General features: G+C 37.8%; 1 pseudogene; it reads right to left on the reverse strand.

Moving 5' to 3' along the window:
• Window positions 1-502: 502 nt before the first annotated feature.
• Window positions 503-27,363, reverse strand: part of LOC129634477 (ankyrin repeat domain-containing protein 26-like) — a 198,795-nt pseudogene continuing 171,934 nt past the window's right edge.

Consider the following 27,363-nt stretch of genomic DNA (forward strand, 5'->3'; position numbering starts at 1 on the left):
ACCTCAGTCCATAGTTCATCAGGTACTCTATCTATCAGATCTAGTCCCTTAAATCTATTTCTCACTTCCACTGTATGATCATAAGGGATTTGAATTAGGTCATACCTCAATGGTCTAGTGGTTTTCCCTACTTTTTTTAATTTCAATCTGAAACTTGGCAATAAGGAGTCCATGATCTGAGCCACAGTCAGCTCCTGGTCTTGTTTTTGTTGACTGTATAGTCATCTTTGGCTATCTCCAATCTTTGGCTTCAAAGAATATAATCAATCTGATTTAGGTGTTGACCATCTGGTGATGTCCATGTGTAGAGTCTTCTCTTGTGTTGTTGGAAGAGGGTGTTTGCTATGACCAGTGCATTAATACTACTTAAATGTAGTATTTTTTAAATACCATATAAATTTTCATCATACACATAAAAATATTTCCCTTTAATAAAGATTTTCTCATCATGTTTAAGGAGAAACAACTAAAATGTCATGAAAACCGTCCAGAAGGGAAATTTTTACAATTTATCTTTCAGATAATATAATTTTCTCTTCTAAATCTGTACATATTCTTGTGATGTTTTCAAAAGCAGGTCCTGAGACAGATTTGACCCATCTGTAGCTCCCAGAGGAGACAATCCATAGGACTCAGATTCAAATTCAGCAGCAGCTGGAAAGAAAAAGGATTACATTCTTTATCTAAAATACTTGAGTTAACTCAGTATTAGTTAAAACAAAACAAAACAAACCTGAGATATTTCTAAGTGCCCTGAAAAATGAAACGTATCTATAAATGACAGAAAACAAAATACAAGATTACAATTATATAATCATCCCATAGCCCCACATGTGGCTGAGTATCAGAGCTTCTGGCTTTCTCATTTTTCATTCATTTACTCAATAACTCTCTGCAAAGGTGCTGTGACAAACACTGGAATTACAAGATGAAGGTGACCCAGTCACCCTGAGAAATGATAATGCCATAAACTGTAAAAATAGATGAACAGACAATTTCCATACAGAGTCATAAATACTAAGACAGATATACAATATGGCACAAGGAACACTCAGAAGGGACAGCCAGCTTTGTGTCAATACTGCCAGCTTTTTGGTGGAGGTACTATGGAAGTAGCTACCTGAAGGACAGGAAAAAATACACGAGTCAGAGGGGAGAAGCATGTACAAAGACCAGAGTTGTTGAAACGAATCTGTGGGATCCTACACATTCTGGCTGGTTAGATGCACAGCTAAGGGGCAGAATAAGGTGGTAAAGAGATAAGGCCAACTACTTTGGAAGGACCCACATTGATGCAAGTTGTTTGGAGCTTTTCCTGAGGGCAAGAGATAAACTAGTGACAAATTCAATGACACAGAAATTATAAAGTCACCTACCAAGTGAGAGCTATGCAAACATAAATGCTTGAGTCTCGGTGTTCTAGCCTTAACCACTACCAGCCACTTGAGACGTTGATGAACTCCATGCTTTCTGAGAATGGTGTCAGGGTGCAGATGGACTGTTCCACAGCGATGGCAGTAGTAGAGATATGATACAGCCAGAAATAAATAGAAACACATAGACCTTTTGAGATTTTTTTTTAACTATGGAATATAATGAATAAATGAGGAAGAAGAATATTTTTCGCTACGACTGCTCATGCTTTCACATTTTTCATTAGCTATGTATAAGAAAAAAAATATTTAACATAGCATCTGTTATCCAAACAATTGAAAGAGATGCCATTTATTGTTTACAGTGTGTTTCAGAAATCAATATCTAAATTTAATTCATACATTTTGGCAACATACCTTCTCTTAGTTCTCTAGTTATAATCCTGTCCAACTCCTGCTGCATCTGAAATAAGTCAAATAGTATTTAAGTTAAGCAAGAGATATTATCATAGGAATGTTATACAGCTTACTAAATGTGACATTTAAATAACACTTTTAGAGACTAGACTTAACTTGAAGATTACTTAAGTAGAGAAATAATCACATAAATAAAAGAAAATGCATTCCTACTTATTCTGCTTATAAATAACAGAGAACATTTATATAGAATGTTAATCTGATAAAAAGTACAATAAATATCAGTCTATAGAGTACACATAGGGAGGAGGAACCAAGATGGTGGAGGAGTAGGATGGGGAGAACACTTTCTCCCCTACAAATTCATCAAAAGAGCATTTAAACATCGAGTAAATTCCACAAAACAACTTCTGAATGCTGGCAGAGGACATCAGGCACCCAGAAGAGCAACCCAACTCTTCGAAAGGAGGTAGGAAAAAATATAAAAGACAAAAGAAGAGACAAAAGAGGGAGGGATGGAGTTCCGTCCCAGGAAGGGAGTCTTAAAAAGAGAGAAGTTTCCAAACACCAGGAAACCTTCTCACTGCCGAATCTGTGCCGAGCTTTGGAAGCACAGAGGGCAACATAAAAGGGAGAAAAAAAATAAATAAACAATTAAAAATCACAGATTGTGAGCACTACGGTAACTCCCCCAGCGGAGAAGCAGCGCAGATGCCTGCACACGGCATTAGCAAGCAGGGGCTGGGCAGGGAAGCGCGGCGCGGGCTGTGTCCCTTAGAGTAAGAATCGGCCCGAATGTCCTGAGCGCTATCTGAGCGAAATAATTTGGGCTAGCAAACCAGACTGTGGGATATCTACCACGCGAAAAGCCAGCCCTAACCTAAGACACCGCCAGGCCTGCGCGCAGAACAAAGGACCGAACAGAGATAGCCGGTTGCAGACCTTCCTCCTCCGGTGACAGGCAGCCAGAGCCGTAAGGGGGCAATCATAGCCCAAGAGAGACACTATCTATAAAACTGTAAGCAGGCTTCTTTGCTAACTAAATCTTCTTGGGGGTCTGGACGGTCAACATCTCCCTGAGAAGGTGCGCCGGTTTTACTCCCAGATAACCGAGTGGCAGGGAGGCGATAAGTCGCAGCATTGGCGCCCGCCAAACACAACACCTGAGCTGCTCAGATCTGGGAAGAGCACAAAACGCAGGCCCAACCGAGTCTGTGCCTCTGAGGACTACCCGAGTGCCTGAACCTGAGCGGCTTGGACCTGGGAGCTCAGCCCAGGGCCAGCCTCTGATTGTTCCCAGCGGAACAACCTAGAGCCCGAGCAGTGTGGGCGGGGAGGCTACATGCGCCGTGAGCGGGGGCAGACCCAGTGTGGCTGAGGCACTGCGAGCGCACGCCAGTGTTATCTGTTTGCAGCATCCCTCCCTCCCTCTTTCCCCACAGTGCGGCTGAACAAGTGAGCCTTAAATAAAATAAAAAAAAATAGTGTCCTCCACCGTCCCCTTTGTGTCAGGGCGGGAACCAGACACTGAAGAGACCAGCAAACAGAAGAAGCTATAACAGAGGGAAACGCCTTGGAAGCTACAGGCCATAGATTAAAACCCTGTGGTTACTATGGACTGCATAGGAAGGGGCCTATAGATCTTGAGAAATATAAGTCAGACCAAGGAACTAGCCAAAAATGAACTGAATCCACAATACTCACAACAAAACCAGAGAAAGACCTAGATATATTTTTACTATTTTTATGATCAATCTTTCTTTCTTTTTTTTAAAAAGAAAAATTTAAGTCCTCTATTATCCTTTAATTTTCACTTTTATAACTATTACTTTGCAAAAAAAAAAAAAGACCATATTTTTTTTTCTTCTTCAGCAAACTTCATATATATAATTTATAATTTTTTGACCGTGTTTTGTTTTGTTTTGTTTTGTTTTGTTTTTTTCTTTTTCCTCTTTTCTTTAACATTGTATTTTTGAAATTCCAAACTCTACTCTAGATTTTTAATTTTAGCCTTTTGGTATATGTTATCAATTTTGTACCTATAGTTTTTTTCATAATTACTGTGACTTTTTTTTCCCTCTGTTTCTTTCTCTTCTTCTTTTGTATAACATCATATATCTGCAATTCCAAACTCTACTCAAGATTTTTAATTTATGCTTTTTGGTATTTGATATCAATTTTGTACCTGTATTTTCTTTATAATTTTGCGACATTGTTTTTGTTGGATTGTTTGTTTTCTCTCTTTATTTTTCTTCTTCTTTTTTTTTAACATTGTACTTTTGAAATTCCAAACTCTACTCTAGATTTTTAACTTTTGCTTTTTGGTATTAGTTATCAATTTTGTACCTGTAGTTTCTTTATAATTTTCGCAACCTTGTTTGTTTTTCTTTGTTCGTTTTTTCTCTCTTTCTTTTCCTTCTTCTTTGCTTTAACATCGTATTTTTGAAATTCCAAACTCTACTCTAGATTTTTAATTTTAGCCTTTTGGTATATGTTATCAATTTTGTACATATAGTTTTTTTTTTAATATATATAATTTATGTGACTTTTTTCTTTTTTTTTTTTCCCTCTGTTTCTTTCTCTTCTTCTTTTATATAACATCATATATCTGCAATTCCAAACTCTACTCAAGATTTTTAAGTTATGCTTTTTGGTATTTGATATCAATTTTGTACCTGTATTTTCTTTATAATTTTGTGACATTGTTTTTGTTGTTTGTTTGTTTTCTCTCTTTATTTTTCTTCTTCTTCTTCTTTTTTTTAACATTGCATTTTTGAAATTCCAAACTCACTCTAGATTTTTAATTTTTGCTTTTTGGTATTAGCTATCAATTTTGTACCTGTAGTTTCTTTATAATTTTCGCAACCTTGTTTTTTTTTCTTTGTTCGTTTTTTCTCTCTTTCTTTTCCTTCTTCTTTTCATTAACATCGCATTTTTGAAATTCCAAACTCTACTTTAGATTTTTAATTTTTGCTTTTATGTATTTGTTACCAATTTTGTACCTTTAAAAAACCCAATCCTCAGGACCCATTTTTCACTAGGGAACGAGATTACTGGCTTGACTGCTCTCTCTCCCTTTGGACTCTCCGTTTTCTCCACCAGGTCGCCTGTATCTCCTCCCTAACCCCTCTCTACTCTACCCAACTCTGTGAATTTCTGTGTGTTCCAGATGGTGGGGAACACTTAGGGAACTGATTACTGGCTGGATCTGTCTCCCTCCTTTTCATTTCCCCCTTTTATCCTTCTGACCACCTCTGTCTCCTGCCTCCTTCTTCTCTTCTCTATATAACTCCGTGAACATCTCTGAGCGGTCCAGTTGTGGAGTGCACATAAGGAAGTGACTACTGGCTAGCCCACTCTCTCCACTATTGATTCCACCTCATCTCATTTGGGTCACCCCTAACTCCTTCCTCCCACTTCTCTTCTCCATGTAACGCTGTGAAACTCTCTGAGTGACCCTCACAGTAGAGAAACTTTTCATCTTTAACGTAGATGTTTTATCAGTGGTGCTGTATAGAAGGAGAAGTTTTGAAACTACTGTAAAAATAAGACCATTAACTGGAAGTAGGAGGCTTAAGTCCAAAGCCTGACTCCAGGGAACTCCTGACTCCAAGGAACATTAATTGACAGGAGCTCATCAAACGCCTCCATACCGACACTGAAACCAAGCACCACACAAGGGCCAACAAGTTCCAGGGCAAGACATACCAAGCAAATTCTCCAGCAACAAAGGAACACAGCCCTGAGCTTCAAGATACAGGCTGTCCAAAGTCACACCAGAACCATAGACATCTCATAACTCATTACTGGACATTTCATTACACTCCAGAGAGAAGAAATACAGCTCCATCCACCAGAACATCGACACAAGCTTCCCTAACCAGGAAACCGTGACAAGCCACCTGTACAAACCCACACACAGCGAGGAAACACCACAATAAAGAGAACTCCACAAACTGCCAGAATACAGAAAGGACACCCCAAACTCAGCAATTTAAACAAGATGAAGAGACAGAGGAATAGCCAGCAGGTAAAGGAACAGGATAAATGCCCACCAAACCAAACAAAAGAGGAAGAGATAGGGAATCTACCTGATAAAGAATTCTGAATAATGATAGTGAAATTGATCCAAAATCTTGAAATTAAAATGGAATCGCAGATAAATAGCCTTGAGGCAAGGATTGAGAAGATGCAAGAAAGGTTTAACAAGGACTTAGAAGAAATAAAAAAGAGTCAATATTTAATGAATAATGCAATAAGTGAAATTAAAAACACTCTGGAGGCAACAAATAGTAGAATAACAGAGGCAGAAGATAGGATTAGTGAATTAGAAGATAGAATGGTAGAAATAAATGAATCAGGGAGGATAAAAGAAAAACGAATTAAAAGAAATGAGGACAATCTCAGAGACCTCCAGGACAATATTAAACGCTACAACACTCGAATCATAGGGGTCCCAGAAGAAGAAGACAAAAAGAAAGACCATGAGAAAATACTTGAGGAGATAATAGTTGAAAACTTCCCTAAAATGTGAAAGGAAATAATCACCCAAGTCCAAGAAACCCAGAGAGTCCCAAACAGGATAAACCCAAGGCGAAACACCCCAAGACACATATTAATCAAATTAACAAAGATCAAACACAAAGAACAAATATTAAAAGCAGCAAGGGAAAAACAACAAATAACACACAAGGGAATACCCATAAGGATAACAGCGGATCTTTCAATAGAAACTCTTCAAGCCAGGAGGGAATGGAAAGACATACTTAAAAGGATGAAAGAAAATAACCTACAGCCCAGATTATTGTACCCAGCAAGGATCTCATTCAAGTATGAAGGAGAAATCAAAAGCTTTTCAGACAAGCAAAAGCTGAGAGAATTCTGCACCACCAAACCAGCTCTCCAACAAATACTAAAGGATATTCTCTAGACAGGAAACACAAAAACGGTGTATAAATTCGAACCCAAAACAATAAAGTAAATGGCAACGGGATCATACGTATCAGTAATTACCTTAAACATAAATGGGTTGAATGCCCCAACCAAAAGACAAAGACTGGCTGAATGGATACAAAAACAAGACCCCTACATATGTTGTCTACAAGAGACCCACCTCAAAACAGGGGACACATACAGACTGAAAGTGAAGGGCTGGAAAAAGATTTTCCATGCAAATAGGGACCAAAAGAAAGCAGGAGTAGCAATACTCATATCAGATAAAATAGACTTTAAAACAAAGACTGTGAAAAGAGACAAAGATGGTCACTACATAATGATCAAAGGATCAATCCAAGAAGAAGATATAACAATTATAAATATATATGCACCCAACACGGGAGCACCGCAGTATGTAAGACAAATGCTAACAAGTATGAAAGGAGAAATTAACAATAACACAATAATAGTGGGAGACTTTAATACCCCACTCACACCTATGGATAGATCAACTAAACAGAAAATTAACAAGGAAACACAAACTTTAAACGATACAATAGACCAGTTAGACCTAATTGATATCTATAGGACATTTCATCCCAAAACAATGAATTTCACCTTTTTCTCAAGCACACATGGAGCCTTCTCCAGGATAGATCACATCCTGGGCCCTAAAGCTAGCATTGGTAAATTCAAAAAAATAGAAATCATTCCAAGCATCTTTTCTGACCACAAGGCAGTAAGATTAGATCTCAATTACAAGAGAAAAACTATTAAAAATTCCAACATATGGAGGCTGAACATCACGCTGCTAAATAACCAACAAATCACAGAAGAAATCAAAAAAGAAATCAAAATTTGCATAGAAACGAATGAAAATGAAAACACAACAACCCAAAACCTGTGGGACATGGTAAAAGCAGTCCTAAGGGGAAAGCTCATAGCAATACAGGCACACTTCAAGAAACAAGAAAAAAGTCAAATAAATAACCTAACTCTACATCTAAAGCAACTAGAAAAGGAAGAAATGAAGAACCCCAGGGTTAGTAGAAGGAAAGAAATTTTAAAACTTAGAGCAGAAATAAATGCAAAAGAAACAGAAGAGATCATAGCAAAAATCAACAAAACCAAAAGCTGGTTTTTTGAAAGGACAAATAAAATTGACAAACCATTAGCCAGACTCATCAAGAAACAAAGGGAGAAAAATCAAATCAATAAAATTAGAAATGAAAATGGAGAGATCACAACAGACAACACAGAAATACAAAGGATCATAAGAGACTACTATCAGCAATTATATGCCAATAAAATGGAAAACGTGGAAGAAATGGACAAATTCTTAGAAAAGTACAACTTTCCAAAACTCGATCAGGAAGAAATACAAAATTTTAACAGACCCATCACAAGCACGGAAATTAAAACTGTAATCAAAAATCTTCCAGCAAACAAAAGCCCAGGTCCAGATGGCTTCACAGCTGAATTCTACCAAAAATTTAGAGAAGAGCTAACACCTATCCTGCTCAAGCTCTTTCAGAAAATTGCAGAGGATGGTAAACTTCCAAACTCATTCTATGAGGCCACCATCACCCTAATACCAAAACCTGACAAAGATCCCACAAAAAAAGAAAACTACAGGCCAATATCACTGATGAACATAGATGCAAAAATCCTTAACAAAATTCTAGCAATCAGAATCCAACAACACATTAAAAAGATCATACACCATGACCAAGTGGGCTTTATCCCAGGGATGCAAGGATTCTTCAATATCTGCAAATCAATCAATGTAATACATCACATTAACAAATTGAAAAAGAAAAACCATATGATTATCTCAATAGATGCAGAGAAAGCCTTTGACAAAATTCAACATCCATTTATGATAAAAACTCTCCAGAAAGCAGGAATAGAAGGAATATACCTCAACATAATAAAAGCTATATATGACAAACCCACAGCAAACATTATCTTCAATGGTGAAAAATTGAAAGCATTTCCTCTAAAGTCAGGAATGAGACAAGGGTGCCCACTTTCACCATTACTATTCAACATAGTTTTGGAAGTTTTGGCCACAGCAATCAGAGCAGAAAAAGAAATAAAAGGAATCCAAATTGGAAAAGAAGAAGTAAAGCTCTCACTGTTTGCAGATGACATGATCCTCTACATAGAAAACCCTAAAGACTCCACCAGAAAATTACTAGAACTAATCAATGACTATAGTAAAGTTGCAGGACATAAAATCAACACCCAGAAATCCTTTGCATTCCTATACACTAATAATGAGAAAACAGAAAGAGAAATTAAGGAAACAATTCCATTCACCATTGCAAAGGAAAGAATAAAATACTTAGGAATATATCTACCTAAAGAAACTAAAGACCTATATATAGAAAACTATAAAACACTGGTGAAAGAAATCAGAGGATACTAACAGATGGAGAAATATACCATGTTCATGGATTGGAAGAATCAATGTAGTGAAAATGAGTATACTACCCAAAGCAATCTATAGATTCAATGCAATCCTTATCAAGCTACAAACAGCATTCGTCACAGAGCTAGAACAAATAATTTCACAATTTGTATGGAAATACAAAAAACCTCGAATAGCCAAAGCAATCTTGAGAAAGAAGAATGGAACTGGAGGAATCAACCTGCCTGACTGCAGGCTCTACTACAAAGCCACAGTTATCAAGACAGTATTGTACTGGCACAAAGACAGGAATATAGATCAATGGAACAAAATAGAAAGCCCAGAGATAAATCCATGCACATATGGACACCTTATCTTTGACAAAGGAGGCAAGAATATACAATGGATTAAAGACAAGCTCTTTAACAAGTGGTGCTGGGAAATCTGGTCAGCCAGTTGTAAAAGAATGAAACTAGAACACTTTCTAACACCATACACAAAAATAAACTCAAAATGGATTAAAGATCTCAATGTAAGACCAGAAACTATAAAACTCCTAGAGGAGAACATAGGCAAAACACTCTCTGACATATATCACAGCAGGATCCCCTATGATCCACCTCCCAGAATATTGGAAATAAAAGCAAAAATAAACAAATAGGACCTAATTAACCTTAAAAGCTTCTGCACATCAAAGGAAACTATTAGCAAGGTGAAAAGACAGCCTTCAGAACGGGAGAAAATAATAGCAAATGAAGCAACTGACAAACAACTAATCTCGAGAATATACAAGCAACTCCTACAGCTCAACTCCAGAAAAATAAATGACCCAATCAAAAAATGGGCCAAGGAACTAAATAGATATTTCTCTAAAGAAGACATCCAGATGGCTAACAAACACATGAAAAGATGCTCAACATCACTCATTATCAGAGAAATGCAAATCAAAACCACTATGAGGTACCATTTCACGCCAGTCAGAATGGCTGTGATCCAAAAGTCTACAAGCAATAAATGCTGGAGAGGGTGTGGAGAAAAGGGAACCCTCTTACACTGTTGGTGGGAATGCAAACTCGTACAGCCACTATGGAAAACAGTGTGGAGATTCCTTAAAAAACTGGAAATAGAACTGCCTTATGATCCAGCAATCCCACTGCTGGGCATACACACTGAGGAAACCAGAAGGGAAAGAGACACGTGTACCCCAATGTTCATTGCAGCACTGTTTATAATAGCCAGGACATGGAAGCAACCTAGATGTCCATCAGCAGATGAATGGATAAGAAAGCTGGGGTAGATATACACAATGGAGTATTACTCAGCCATTAAAAAGAATACATTTGAATCAGTTCTAATGAGGTGGATGAAACTGGAGCCTATTATACAGAGTGAAGTAAGCCATAAAGAAAAACACCAATACAGTATACTAACGCATATATATGGAATTTAGAAAGATGGTAACAATAGCCCTGTGTACGAGACAGCAAAAGAGACACTGATGTATAGAACAGTCTTATGGAGTCTGTGCGAGAGGGAGAGTGTGGGAAGATTTAGGAGAATGGCATTGAAACTTGTAAAATATCATGTATGAAACGAGTTGCCAGTCCAGGTTCGATGCACGATACTGGATGCTTGGGGCTGGTGCACTGGGACGACCCAGAGGGATGGAATGGGGAGGGAGGAGGGAGGAGGGTTCAGGATGGGGAACACATGTATACCTGTGGCGGATTCATTTTGCTATTTGGCAAAACTAATACAATTATGTAAAGTTAAAAAAAAAAAGAGTACACATAATTTCAAAGAATTAGAGAATGACCCATGATCCTAGGAATGACCCACAAGATTACTGTCTTCTCCCCCTAACAGCTCCTACCCTAAGTACATACTTCTGAGACTTTTATTTTGATTTCTAGGTGAGGATCCTGTTCAAATGGAGGAAGTAGTTTGAATTAAATGTTATTAACGACAACACACCTTCAATTTTCTTTAAACTTTTCCATTTAACAAAAACATTTAACAAAAAAAGGTGAGAAAATTATACACAAGAAAACAATGTACCAGCAAGTTTTTATTCTAAAGGTGTTTAGTGAGAAGGATTAACACATAACTGTTAGTTTCCGAACTATGTCCCATAGAAGGGGAAGGTCCCACAGGGTCACTTCTCAGTTGAGGAACTGAGAAGTCGCAAGTGCAGGACCTCTGGCCACACCTTTAGCTAGAAGGCTTTACACTTATCTCTTTTATATAATGTGGTTTCACACACAAAAAAATTTTAAAGAAAGTTTGTTTTCTTTGGAAAAACAAACTTTTTTTTAAAGTATGAGAGTCATGATTTAGGCAAAGTTCATAGTTCTACCAAAGAAGTAAGAAAGCCAATGACTTTCTTACTGAGTCCAGAGTCCTATGCCAGCTACTTCCTCAGATTAAGAAAAAACACATAGATTTTTAACTATAACACAGAGAAAATGAATATGTAAAACCTTCTTACATAGTTCAATAATGCTTGTGACATGACATGACATATAGCTTTCTAAATAAATCATGTTTTAAAGGCAAGAGGGATGGTATGGGGAGGGAGGTGGGAGGGGGGTTCAGGATGGGGAACATGTGTACACCCGTGGCAGATGCATGTTGATGTATGGCAAAACCAATACAATATTGTAAAGTAAAAAAAAAAACAACAACAAATAAATAAAAAGAATAAATTATTGTCAAACTCCTATATGTAGCAGTCATCTGATATAGTTAATTTATAAACATACATTTTTTTTTTTTAAACACACGACGGGGAACTTGAAGGAGAAAAGTTTCAAGGTGAGGACTTATACTCCTACCCTCCTTATGAGAGGTGAGGAGATTTACCTAATGGGTGAGTTTGCTTGCTTGGTTCCAAACCTCTACTTTGAAAAGATGTATGTGCCCACAGCACCATGAACTTGGGCGTGCAGTAAGCAGCCTGTGTCTGGGATGCGGGTCAGGCATTTTCTTCCTCCTCTTAGGCCTGCGTGGGGAAGTGTCTGACTTGCGATGAAGTGTTCTGTGGCCCGCTGTGACCGCACAGCTAAAGCAAGTCCTCCAGTTTCACAGCTCTCAAGTACTAAGACCCAAAGTAGATGTAGTGTTGTCAAAGAAACCTTAATTGGTCTCCTAAGATGGCAAGAAGCCAAATGAGAAAACAGGTTGAGACTGCATTTAACAAGGGCTACTTTTCTGTGCATCACAAACATCAGGAAAACACCATAAAAATGATAAACCTGTGTGCACTGACTAAAATGGATATTTTAATCATAATGGTTAACAGTGAAAACTGGTTGCAATTTAAAACTCCCCATCATTGCTATCTTAGATACCATTCATCCAGGTGATGTCAAGATAGAGATAAAGTGAGCTTCATTTATAATGTTTAATGTTTGAATTAACTACAAATCTAGAAATATTCTACAAGTGCTCAGCAAGATTGTCTTTTTTAATTTTAAATAAAAATGCTATAGGTAAAATAGCAATTAAAGAAAATAACAAAAATGTCATTTTTGTAAGAAACGACAATATTTATGTAAGAAAATGACAAAAAATGTTAAGACAAAACTAGAAACTAATGTTTTGGTTTAGTATTAAAAGTTTATTTAATTCATAAAAAGGATTTATCTAGGATTCCTTTAAACAAAAAGCATCCATATGTGGTTAGTGTTTAGATGCCAGTTATTCACTTATGCTTAGAGGTAGAAAAACTTCATTGGGTACAGCAGAGCTTGGAAATGATTATGAAGCATTGCCAACTGAAACCAATTAGAAAGGAAGTGAAACATCTGAAAGAATACTTTTGGATACTAGGCAATAAGATTTCATTTTTGAAGTAGAATTTAAACGCAGCTTTTCAAGAAATTTAATAATTTAGTAAGTATCTCTTAAAATCAAGAACTCTGGGACAAAAAATCAAAAAATGTCTGTCTCCTTTATTTGCACAGCTAATTATGACTTTTACTTAGTGTGCATTAAGTCAAATAAACAACTCAGAAGTTCACCAAATTAAAAACAAGGATCATTCATATCAAAAATCTGAAACCCAGTGCAAAAAAGATAATAGAACTAACCTTGGTCAAGTAAGTCTCCAGGCTGTTATTTGAAGGGCATGGAATTGAGGTAGAAAAGTCTACGTTTGCTCTTGGATTAAGATTTCCATTGAGCACTAAAGGATTATTGAAATTTCCAACACAAGGGGGCTCCAGGACTGGCCTCGTGCTAAGAGTGCCGAGTAAAGATTTGTTCTGCTCTTTCTCCACCTCAAGTTTGGTGCTGATCACTGCCAGCCTCTCATGAATCCTGGGGAAGATGGAAAACTCCAACTTAATGATTCACATTTTTAAAGTTGCCATATAGTAAATGGAATTCCCAATAAACTGAACACTGAAAACACAGAGCAGACCTCCTGTAAACAATGATAGCTGTAACCTTGCTCTAAAGAAGTACACATGTGTCTAGGGCTCCTCAAGTAACAGTTGGGGGAGGAGAGAAAGGGCATCAGAGAGATAGGGAGGGGGCCTCACAGTGACACATGCTGCCCTCTGGGACACACCTGCCTCCAGGAAACAGTTCAGGGATGAAGAAACACAACATCCCACAAAGCCACTTTCAAGCATTTGCTCTCTCCACCCTTGTAAACACGTTTCACTCATGACCTTGGAGAAAGTAAGCTTTTGGCTCTGAGAAATCATCTAGAGACACAATCTAGAGGGGAGGACAAAAAAGTCAATGGGTGATTGAAAAGAGCTAAAACAGCCCCAGGAACAATTACAGGTATCCCTTGCTTTTCCAAAGTTCACTTTATGCTACTTAACTTCTAGGAAAGGCCTATGTCAGCATCTATTTTTGATAATCAAAAAACATTTTTTTTTGGAAGAGACTTTTAATTTCTTATAAAAAGCTTCAGCGTGTTTTACAATGAGAGGCATCGTGCTCCCCAAGCACTGAGCTCCTTCCCTGGAAGCCACACCCCACATCTCAGTGTCAAGTCACCACAACCCTGAATCCTATATGGGACCACCTGTGCTTCACTTGTGCATATTCATTTTAGGCTTCAAGTAGCAGAATGTGCCCTCGGGTACCTGCTTCTTTGCTGTATGCTGTTTTGGCTTATGAAAGGCTTCCTAGTAATGCTCTGCTTTCAGACAGTGGGGAAACCTGGACTAGGCACTGGAGGTGCCATCTTCCCTTTCCATCCTCCACACACCCCCCCCTCAGTCAGGTCACCATACTATTTCTAGCCACTCTGTGAATTATCCTGTCTTTCACTCCTGTGTTAATTGCCCCCAATTTCACAAGCATGCCTTTATGCAGTGTGCTGCTGCTGCTAAGTCACTTCAGTCATTTCTGACTCTGTGTGGTAAAACTTAAAAGGACACAGTATTAATAGTTTGTCTTAGGCTGCCTTCTAGCAGTGACCATCTAGTTAGCTTTCACTTCCTACTAATCTCATGAACAGTGCTCTATAAAAATTAGGCTTTAGAGACAAATTAACAAACTAAATTTACTTTCTGTAATTCTGTGTTTTGACTTACTTGTCTAGTTGACCTTCCAATGACTTTCTAACTTCTAGTTCTACTAGGTAGAGTTGCTTATATTTTTCCAACCCTGCTTTATGAGAATCTTCTTGCAAAGTTTTCACCTTGGAGAGTTCAGATTCCAAGTCTTTAATTCTGAGTTCCATCTGACTTCTTATGGAAGCATTATTCTTCTCCTGTAACTGCTCTAAGTTCTCCTGAGATGCTGCTTCTATCTAAGGCAAATTTTAAAAGATAACATTTTAAAAATAATCACTAACCTGGGAAATGGTATTTGATCCCTTTACTTCTGAGTCAGTGATTCAGAAAGAAATTTTAAAGGTTAAAAAAAAAAGAGCAGAAGTTTAAAACAACTATCATCAATGTGAAGTGAATTAAATGTGAATTATAAAATTAAAGTGGAATTATTGTTATAGTGGTGCTTATATAATCTGATAATTCAAAGAACAAGAGGATAACTTAACATTTTAAAAATTGAACAAGGCAACTTAAAAATAATTCAAGAGGATGGTACCAGTTCTAAACCACAATATTTTCTTTTCCTCCTAGTAGTCTTGTTTTATACCAGTTGGTCTTATAAATGAAAGGATTCTCTAGTGAGAATCATTCTGATAGGTCAAGTTGGTGATAACTGTGATGGAAACGGAAATATTTAAAGGGAGAAACAAGTGCCCCCCCTCCTTCCAAAAAACCAGCAAACCAACTGCTCTAAGGGAAGTAGAGGAAACACATAAGCTGTATAGATCCAAAATGTAATCTACAATGAGGTGAATTCAAGCACATGACAGATAAACAAATTAACCGGCAAAAATAGGTTGACTTCCTTTAATTTCTCTACAAGATCCTGGCTCGCCCTTTCATCAATCTCCCGTTTATACTGCTCTATTTGACTGTGTTCTATCATATTCATTTCTATATGGCTTCTGAGGTTCACTACTTTTTGCTCCAACTTCTTTTTATTCTTCTCTAGTTTTTCACATTTATTTTGCATTCCTTTCATAGATAATAACTCCTCTCAAAGAACTTGATTTTTTGCATCCAGGTGCAGACATTTTGAAGATGCAGTTTCCACCTCTGCTGTAAGATCTTTAATCTGCAAGAATAAAACAATACTGTTTGGTAATGAGGCAAGTGGACTGAGCACAGCCTAACTCAAACCCAGGATCAAATAGATACGATGGTATCTTTATTGTAGAATGTAGGACCAGGGATTACTCAGAGAATCAAGAAAGAAGTTCAAACCACCAAGAGTCACAAAATATATTCTTCACTGTCATCATATTTTTCACACAAATTTGCACTTGATTTTACACTCTTTTCTATTTTTTATCCATAAAATGACTACAAGTCACCTCTTAGTACAATGTCTCTTACTCCTTCCCCCCATCTTAATGCCCCATGTTTTAAAGAAGTTTGAGGGATACTGTATTGAGTTATCTAGGGCTGAGTTAATAAACGCTTCCCAAAAGAAGATTGTGAAAATAAGACTCTCATTAATAAATCTTAAAAATATGGATTGTAATCCCATAAGTCTTTTTCTGAACTATGAATAGTTTTTGCTAATTTGAACTGCATTACAAAGAAAAACAATTCAAAAGATTAAATAAATCCCATCTCCTAATAGCTTAGTGAGATGAGCCATACATTTTTCTGAACAACAACAACAAAAAATGCCTCATTTTTGTAACCATTTTTACTTTTCACAGAACAGAACATACCAAACAAAACAACCAGCAAAATTTTCGGGAATTTCAGTGGCACCGAGTTGCAAAGAACTTTCCTTTAGACAGAATGATTACTCGGTAAGTCAAGGTGAGTGGAGGTGGTGGTATTGAAACTGTCTACAAATACTTTGACACACTTTTCTCTGAAATTCCCTCCCCTTAAGTATGTGTTGGCCTCAGTAACTGATTTCTAATGGACAGAGTCTGGGGAAACTGACTTTTGCTCTGTGGGAAAGCCCACCCTTAGCATCAGTCACTATGCTGCGAAGAAGTGCAGACCACATACTGAGCACCTTGTCAGTGTTCCCACTGACCACCCCAACTAATGCCCCATCCAAAAGCCAGCTCCAACTGCCAGACATGTGCATGAACTAATATTCAGATGACTGGTCCCAACCTTCACAATATCCCAGCTGATGCTGACTGGAAAAGAAACGTGCTGGCCTCATTCATTGAGCCTTGCTCCAACACCAATTTTTGAACAAAGTAAATGCTGTTTTGAGCCACTAGGCTTTGACGTGGTTTATTATACAATTTTTTTGGCACAAATACTGATATTAAAAATGCCATTGAAAAAGAACTAAAAGATGTGAGAATGCCTTTCAACCTGGAGGTAGGTGAGATCTGAATGGATGCAGAGAAAGAAATGAAAACCCAAAGGGCTTCATGACATTGTAAATTGAATCCTGATGGCCCTTAAAGAGGCTTCTGGTGACAGCTTCTAGGCAAGAGAAGAAAACGACAGTGAAACACAGGGGAAAGGAGACTTTTGCTATGAACCAGCTGAAAGTAACATCAATGAGAGGTATAAGCTATCAAAAAAAAAAAAAATGGTGGGGGGGGCTATTAAATATAAAGGAACCAGGCTCAATTATATTTGGGTTCCATATCTGTTATCTCCTTTACAGCATCTCCACATGTCCAGTGGTCACTTGATGCTAAAAGAGAGAAACAGCTTCTGGGCTAAGATCAAATCTAGGGTGCTGCCAGGAAAACATGGTCTAAAGATGAAGCCTGTAGACTGTAAAACCCTTCATTAAGACCCTGGAAAGACTTAAGGTGGTGCCTCAAATTCCTTTAAAGATCTTTAGGGCATAAGAATTTTAAAGGCATCATCCTACAAAGCTTCACAAGAAGCCCAAGGTGCAGAGCTTCTCTCAAAAAAGATTTGTGAGGGTAGCCTATCCAATGACATGAACCCCAATCCAATTCTCAGGACAGTAAAAGCTTTAAAGATAACCTTGGTAGCAAAAAGAAAAAAAAAAAAAAAAAAAAAAAAAAAAACAAAAAACAAAAAAAACAAAACAGTGCTTGGCCTAGCACAGACCAAGACATACAAATGAGAATAGGCCTTTGGGATTTTCTTAGAAGTTCAATAAAGAGGAAGCTGGCTTAAGAAACATGACTCAGCTACCGACAAGGTCATTTCTTATGAAAAGGACAGCACAGAGAGCTCAGAGGGTAGAGCAAAGGAGAAGCACTCCTATGGGCAGGACCAAGTCCTCATCAAAGGGCTGGCAGCACCAAACTGGACCTCAGAGCTGCTATGGACTACGGTGCCTCCCGTTTCCCATTTCTGAATGGGAGAGTCTAGTCATTCAGCAGAATGGTGTGGGTGTCAGTGGCAGATAACTCGTTCCTTTAGTTCTCCAGTCTTAGTACTGAGAGGGTTGTGCTCACAGGATCACACTCTAGAAATCACACCCAGAAACCTCATCTGCATGTGCCACCTGTACCTGATGAAGATGGTAAGACCTCTACTTGAGCCTGGGCCTGACACTGTTAGCTACTGAGACTTGTGAGGGAATGAGTAGGGAAAAGGGTATTTTTTATTGGAAGGAATATAAAAACTTGTGGCCAGTGAGTAACTGTGCTAGTTTTTAAATGTACCCCTTAGTTTTAACAACTTTATTTTGTCTTGTATACAGGGCTATTGTTACCATCTTTCTAAATTCCATATATATGTGTTAGTATACTGTATTGGTGTTTTTCTTTCAGGCTTAGTTCACTCTGTATAATAGGCTCAAGTTTCATCCACCTCATTAGAACTGATTCAAATGTATTTTTTTTAATGTCTGAGTAATACTCCATTGTGTATATCTACCCCAGCTTTCTTATCCATTCATCTGCTGATGGACATCTAGGTTGCTTCCATGTCCTGGCTATTATAAACAGTGCTGCAATGAACATTGGGGTACATGTGTCTCTTTCCCTTCTGGTTTCCTCAGTGTGTATGCCCAGCAGTGGGATTGCTGGATCATAAGGCAGTTCTATTTCCAGTTTTTTAAGGAATCTCCACACTGTTCTCCATAGTGGCTGTACGAGTTTGCATTCCCATCAACAGTGTAAGAGGGTTCCCTTTTCTCCACACCCTCTCCAGCATTTATTGCTTGTAGACTTTTGGATCACAGCCATTCTGACTGGCATGAAATGGCACCCCATAGTGGTTTTGATTTGCATTTCTCTGATAATGAGTGATGTTGAGCATCTTTTCATGTGTTTGTTAGCCATCTGTATGTCTTCTTTGGAGAAATGTCTATTTAGTTCTTTGGCCCATTTTTTGATTGGGTCATTTATTTTTCTAGAATTGAGCTGTAGGAGTTGCTTGTATATTCTTGAGATTAGTTGTTTGTCAGTTGCTTCATTTGCTATTATTTTCTCCCGTTCTGAAGGCTGTCTTTTCACCTTGCTTATAGTTTCCTTTGTTGTGCAGAAGCTTTTAAGTTTAGATGGAAAATATTTTTATTTGTTTTTGAGAAAAAAAATTCTTATTCCTCTATCTGGTTTAGTTGTAATAATGATTTTGAACCAAGCTAGAAGTTATTCCTTTAAAATAAACTTCTTTGTTGGAAAAAAAATAAATAATAAAAACTTTATTCTGTAAAAAATGGTAGAATATAGGCCAAGTATAAGTGACTTGCTTCTATTGAACAGAAGATGATGAAAGTGATGCTGTGTGAACTGCAAAGCAAGGTTATACAAGGCAGCAGGGCTTCTGCCTGGTCTTAACCTGGGAACCAGGCTCCATGTTGCGAGTAAGCCAGGCTGCAAAGAGAGCCTAGGTGTTCAGGGTAGGTTTTTCACTTGTCTGCCTTCACCAAAGTCCAGCCAAACACAGATACCAACTATCAGACATGGGAATGAACACACCTTCACCCAATTCCAGCTCCCAGCCCTTGAGCTGCCCCACATGAAGCCGAGGGGACGAGAAGCCAGCCGTCCTGGCCACCTTTTCCTAAGTGTAGATTTTGAACGAAACCAATGTTGTTTACTGAATCCACTAAACTTAAAGCTGATTAGGAAAAAACAGAAAAATGGATTTTTGAAAAAAGAGAAAATAAAGAAACATAACGTAAATGCAGGTAGAAACTGGTGTCCTATAAACTGGAATATAATAAACGGTGAGATTTTTAATGACAATGTTGATGAGAAGAAGCATATAACTAGAAGTAAGACTTAAGAACTATTCAAGAAGAAGTTTTTTAAGGGTTCCTGTCAATTACAATTTCTTACACATAGGCAGGTGTGACTCCTTAGAATTTCTGCTCAAGTTTGAAAGCAATGAAGACTAGTAAGCAATGAGACATATGATTTGAACTATAAGAAATAACTAGAAATAGTTTAATTACCAAAATCAGACTTTTGACCTCATCTCAATTTACTAAAATTCTAAAAGAGATGAGTAGCTTTGAGTAGTTACTAATATAGAACTCAATCTTCATTGTCCTCTGCTCAGAGAGAGAAATAAAACACCACAAGATGCCACTTCATACTTGCTAGGATGGCTATACTCACAGAGATAGGTAATGACTAGTGTTGACAGGAATGTATAGAAATGGGAACTTTGGATAAAAATATAAAATGATGCAGCCATGCTGGAAAACAGTATGGCAGGTCCTCAAAAGGTTAAACAGAGTTGCTGTGTAATCCAGCAATTCTATTCATAACTGTTTTCCCAAAAGAAATGAAAAAATATGTTCACACCAAAACTTAAATATAAATGTTCCCAGCAACATTACTGACATTAGCCAAAAAGTAGAAACAACCGCAAAGTCCATTAAATGATGAATGGATAAATCAAATGTGGTACGTCCATACAATAGAATATTATTGAGCAATAAAAGCAAGGGAATACTGATACATGTTAGATGTACCTTGAAAATATTATGCTAAATGAAAGAAAGCAGTAACAAAGGATCCCATATTGTGTGATTCCACTGACACAAAATGTCCAGAAAAGGGACATCTACACAGTCAGAGAGTGGAGTCATGGTTCCCTCAGGCTGGGAATATCAGGAAAGGAAAACTGGCACAGGGTGAGTTCTTTGGAGGGTGATGAAAATGTTCTAACGTGATAATGCCTGTATAACTCTTTAAACACAATCAAGTTACTGAACTGTACAGTTTAAATGAATGAACTGCATGGTATGTTCATTAGATTTCAACAAACCTGTCACCAAAAACAACGGATGCTTTGGGGTCATTAATGCTGTGCTGCTCAGCTTCAGATCACCAGTCAGGGTTCAAGACAGAGAGAATCAAGAGTGTGCCCTTTTTATCTCAAACTGACATAGGGAAAAGCTGTCTTTTTTACTGGTATCCAACCTAAAAAATTAAAAGACAAATCTGTGTTTCACTGCTCAAAGCATGGAATGATTTATATTTCCCCAAATTAAGTGATTTTGGGGTTCTAAAACTGATTAAAAATTACCTTATGTTTTAGAATATTAATTTGAATATCCATTTCAGTTTGACTGGTTTTTAAATTTCCATGGAAACTAAGCTCTCCATTTTCATATTCATTTACCTTCCTTCTTGTCATTTTTAAGAGTTTCTTAAATCTGTAGAAATGTATAGAATGAGTAAGTTTTTTAAGAACAGATATATAATAATTAAACAGATATATGTTATATCAGATAAAACAAACAAATTATAAATTATAATCCTTTCTCATTGTTCAAATTTAATATTCCTTGAAAGCATAATAACTAAATTTTAATCTTAGATAAATATTATGAAGAAAAATTTTATCACATTTAAATATACTGTGAGATATATATATATATATATATATATATAAGTTCTTATAAATAAGTTAACATCAATTTTTAGCATGCTAGTGTGAAATATTAATTTATTATTAAATATTAGTTATAAAACAGAGATCAGTATTCAAGCTAAAGATGAAGAGATATTATATTATATATGAATGTCTTTTGAAAAGACCCAAGACACGTTTCTTCCTACTGACCACAGCCTCTACAAAAATAAAAGGAAGTAGATACAAAAAACCAACAAGACTCTTACTCAAAATTAAAAACAAAAAAAAGAAAAATCTTTGGAGCCCGAGTTAAGTGGGAAATAAGCCAGGCTGAGAGTTTTAGAAGAAAGGAAATCAGATGAGAGAGAGAGAGAGTACTGGTCTCTTCAAGACTGTTTTAAGAGATATAGAAATCTTGCCCAGCACATTGTTAACAAAACGCAAAGCAATGTAGAGAAAATTAAAAGAGAAAAAATATTAATGAGAATCAGAGAAGAATCCTTTGTATAATCATCCCTTGGCATCCACAGAGGACTGGTTCAAAAATCCCCCAACACTCTGTGGATACAAAATCCACGGATTCTCAATTTTCCCTAAGCACATCTTCCCTATACTTTCAGTCATCGCTAGATCACTTACATTATCTAATACAATGTAAACGCTTTATAAATAGTTATAAATATAGTGTAAACACTATGGAAACAGTTGCCAGCTTGAGACCAATCCAAGTTTTGCTTTTTGGAACTTTCTCAAATTTTTTTCCCTGAATACTTTTGATCTTGGGTTGGCTGTATCTGTAGATGATGAGGGTTAACTGCACTCAGTAGGAAAACAGAAGCAGTTTTTTATCTTACTGGTCAAAACATGGTCAGTAAGCCAAATCAGGATATTTTTTAATGTTCAACAATAACACAGGTAGGTTTTTAGATAATAAATTACTTGAATGATGAAGGGAAGGAGCACAATTAAAAGAAGGCAGGATTACCAAAAAGAACAAAGATACTTTGCAGAAGTAAAAATTAAGCATAGATGATGAGGAAAAGAGTAACATTACTATATGCAGAGGCACAGTTGTTACTATTTTAGAAATCATTACAGATAAGTATAATACTGCTGCACTCAAAAACATTTCAGATTGTGCTGACTTACCACAGTAAACTTTGATATAGGATAATGTATTTAATTATGAAAATACACATAAAAATGAATTTGTGTCTAAGGTTTTAAATAAAATAAAATTATACTTTTATTAATAGTTGAGATTATCAGAAATATTAAAATCTTACCCAGTAATCTCTTTTTTGAACTCACTGTTTTTCTTCTTTTCTTGGTCCAAGCTATTTTCCAGAGATTGCTTTAATTCGATGTATTTCTTTAATTGTTCCTTTTCATCCTCAAACTTAGAAAAAACAATTTAAGAAAATTATTTTTAAACACCTAGAGAGACTTATTCTTTCTTAAAAATATTATTTCTCATGAGTTCACAAGTTAATATGAATTTATAGTAAACACAGTTTTTAAACCTGATTGATGCCAATAACAGATTTCAAAATTGATGACTTTTCCTAAAACAACTTAAAATGATTTTTCATTTCCTAATTTTTCTGGAATTAAAATTGCCAACATTTATTTGTTAAAAATAGAGACTTTTACACATAAAAGACTAAATGATAATGAAAGTTTTTTTAAACACTGCTTATATTTACATTTTACTTCCTAGAGATGCTCTAAAATCATTTTCATCAATGGTTCAAGATATTCCAGGTTTTGTTAAGTCACACCTTACTAAAATAATCTTTGAAAAATTCCCATGCAACCCCCATCTCTTAAAAAAAATGCAACAAATGAAAAATACAGTCGTTCAGAAGAATGGTTCTATACAGACATAGTGTTCATTCTTAATGAAGAGAACAAACTACAATATTTAAAATGATTCATTCTCAGAAATCTCACAGAAAGATCTGGGTTACAAAAGAAACTCAAAATTCTGAACTCAAATTATTCAAATTTCTGGACTCAAATAGATATTTGTGTACCAGTGTTCAAAGCAGCATTATTAACAATAGTCAGAAGGTGGAATTTCATTGACAGATGAACGAATAATCAACATGTGGTCTATATAAAATACTGCTTTTGGACTATTCCAATTTTTTAAATTAAAATCTTACTATAAAAATCATTAATTTTATGAATTCAGTCGATTTCTTCTATAGAGGAATCACAGTACTAGTAGCAAACAGTATCAATAAAAATACAAAAAGCTAATCAATGGGACTTTTCATATTGTCCAAAATATTCTTATATATTACTAGTAAAAGAATTAAAATCTTTTCTCAGTATGACAGAAATTAAGAGGTTGACTTACCGATCTTGTACTTAACAGGTTTTTCTGAAGCTGTTCAATTTTGCCCACTTGCTTTTTGACTGTAGTTTGTAAATTGACATTTTCAATTTCAAGGCCAAAATGCAGATTTTAAAATAATTATTCTCACACATGGGTTTGTTTTTTTTTTTTTTTTAAAGATTTTTTTTAGATGTAGACCATTTTTAAAGTCTTTATTGAATTGACTGCAGTATTGCTTCTGTTTTACGGTTTTGTTTTTTGGCTGTGAGGCACATGGGGCCCCAGCTCCCCATCCGGGGATCAAACCCACACCCTCTGCCTTGGAAGGCATAGTTTTAACCCTTGGACTGTCACGGCATTCCTTCACACATAGATTTTTAAAATATCACAGTTTTTGATCTGCAGGTTCAATTACATAGGTTCTCAGAATTTTGAAAAGTAGATGATTTGGCCACTGTACTGTTTTTCTATTTGTGACTAATTGCCTTCCCTGGTGGCTCAGATGGTAAAGAATCTACTGACAATGCAGGAGACCCAGTTTCGACCCCTGAGTCAGGAAGATCCCCTGGAGAAGGGAATGGCAACCCACTCTGGGTTTCTTGCCTGGAGAATTCCATGGACAAAGGAGCCTGGACGACTAGAGTCCATGGGGTTGTGAAGAGTCAGACATGACTGAGCGATTAAAACTTTCACTTTTCACTTGTGGATAATGTGCAAAATATGAAAATAACGGGGGAAAATTATGCATCTCAAAACAGCTCAAAGCTGAAATGTTACACAGCTTCACGATGATATGCTTATTATCACTATTGATCTATTGTCATATTATACTGTTTATCTGCTTTATATTTATTTTCTATGCTGCTTTAAATCGTACTTTTGGACGTGATCCTGTGTTTTCTCAGCACATCTCACAGCCTCTGTAAGTTGATCCTCTGCTTCTTGCAACTAAAAAAAAAAAAAAAAAAAAAAAAAAAAAAACTGTTTTAATTACTAATAACCTATTAAATCGGCCATCATTGGTTTTTGTCTCTTTTGTCTGCATATTGTTAGCAGCTGGTTTCCTGCCATACAGCAGAGATGAGTTGTTACAACAGACACCTTACAGTCCACAGAGTGAAAATATTTCCTGTCTGCCCTCTGCAGATTACTGACCTCTCCACTAGCACTCAAACACAACATCATTCATGCCTTAAATCAGATTCTCCCCTCAACACGAGATGAGGCCCTTTCCAGAGCAGTGTCTTGAGAGAAATCCCACGTTCCCTCTGGAAACTCAAAAGGGTACTTGACATCCTTGATGCAAGTCAGGAAGTTCCCTGACATACCCGTCCCCACTTGAGAGGATCACCCAGTTTCCTGGCACACCTCAATCTGAGCCCCTTTTCCCCTCCTCATCTCGAGATGAGGGTCGACTCCCCTGCTTTCTCTGGAAAGGAATCCCGACGTTCCTGTCACACCTCAAGAGGAGGCTGGTCTCAGATTGAAACTCAAGATGAAACCTCGTGATTTGTGCCACAATCCCAAAGACACAAATTTCCCCATCCACTCGAGATAAGGCATGATGCCCCTGAACCGATTTGAATGGAACACCGAGTATCAAGTCACAACACGAAGGGCCACTGACACCCGGTTGCATCCTCCAAAAAAAGATGCAGGTTCCAAATCCAACTCGACAAGAGGCCTGACATCCCATTCACAACTCAAGAGGCAAGCCGAATGCCAAGCCAAAACACAAGACAAGGCCTGCCTCCCCTGTTCAAACTCCAGAGAAACTCTGACATTGATGTCAGAAATGGAGAGGGGCCCTGAGGTTCCCACCTCAGCTCTAGATGAGTCCCTATTCATCCCTGCAGCAACACAAGAGGAATTCCGAGGTGCCTATTGCAACTCGAAAGCAGATCTGACTTCCCTGAGGAAACACAAGCAGGTCCCCCGGGTCTTCATGCAACTCCAGAGGAACCCTAAGCTTTCAGCCACAACTCCACAAAAATGATGAAATTCTCCCCTCCACGTGAGATGAGGCCCTTTTAGGCTGCAGTGTTTCACAAGATAGCACACGTTCCCTCTTGGAACTCGAAAGGGAACTTGTCATCCTTTATGAAACCCCAGAAGCTTCCTGAGATACCCATCCACACACCAGAAGAACACTGAGTTTCCTGCAATAATCCAAGAAGAGCCCCATTTCCCCTCCTCAACTCAAGACTAGGGTCAATTCCCCTGCTTCCTCTGGAAAGAAATGCCAACGTCCCCATCACACCTCCAGAGGAGGCCTGTCTCAACTTGAAACTGGAGAGGAACCCGAGGGTCTTACCACAATTGGAGAAACACGGATTTCCCCATCCACTCGAGATAGGGCCTGGTTCCTTTGCACCAATTCAAATGGAACCCCGGGAATCAATTCACAACACGAAGGGAGGAATGATACCTCGGTTGCAAATTCGAGAAAAGCCCCAGGTCTCCAATTGAACTCGACTGGAGGCCTGAAACCTCTTTTACAGCTCGAGGGGAAAGTAAAGTTCCATGCCTCAACACAAGTCGAGGCCTGACTCCCTGTTTGAAACTGCAGACACACCCCGAGATTCACATCAGAACAGGAGAGGAACCCTGAGGTTTCCACCTCAACTGGAGATGAGGCCCTCTTCCATTGCACTGACCCCAGAGGAATCCCAAGAGGCCCCTCACAACACAAAAGGATTCCTGACTCCCCATAGGCACCATGAGAAGTTCCCTGAGGTCACTGTCGCAACTCGAGGGAACCCAAAGTTTCCTGCCGCAACTCGAGAAAGACCTCGAGATTCACCTTCAACACGAATTGAAGCCCAATTCCCCTGCCGTGACGCGAGAGCAATCCCGCACTCCCCCTCACAATTCAAATGGAGACTGGACTTCCCTGGGGCAACACGAGAGGCTCCCTGAGTTCCCCGTCATAACTTGAGAGAAACCCCAAACTTTATGCCACAACTCGAGAAAAACCACAAGATTCCCCAGTCATTGGACGATGAGGCCCTTCTTTTCCTGCAGGGCCTAGAGACCAATCCCGAGTTCCCTCTCAAAACTCTATAGGAGGCTTGACCCCCTTTACGCCACTCAAAAGGCTCCAGGAGATACCCATTGCAACTTGAGAGGAGAGCAGAGTTATTTGCTTCAACTCGAGACGAGGCCTGACTCCCCAGGTGGACCTTAATCGCAAACCGGACATCCCTGTCACCACTGGAGATGAACACAGAGTTTCTGGACACAAGTCTATCTGAGGTCTATTTCCCTTGCAGTTACTTGCGAGGAGTCCCGAGGTGCCTGCCACAACTCGAAATGAGACCTGATTTCCCTGAGGCAATATGAGTGGGACCCTGAGGTCCATGTCACAACTCCAGAGGTACCCCAAACTTCCCACCAAGCCTCGAAGAAAACCAGGGGATTCTCCCCTCAACGTGAGATGGGGCCCTTTCCCACTGCAGCATCTCAAGAGAAATCCCACCTTCCCTCTTGAAACTCAAAATGGTACTCGACACCCTTTATGCAACTCAAGTAGTTCCCGGACATATCTGTCCCCACTTG

Source organism: Bubalus kerabau, chromosome 19 (assembly GCF_029407905.1).
Source record: "Bubalus kerabau isolate K-KA32 ecotype Philippines breed swamp buffalo chromosome 19, PCC_UOA_SB_1v2, whole genome shotgun sequence".
Classification (NCBI taxonomy): domain Eukaryota; kingdom Metazoa; phylum Chordata; class Mammalia; order Artiodactyla; family Bovidae; genus Bubalus; species Bubalus kerabau.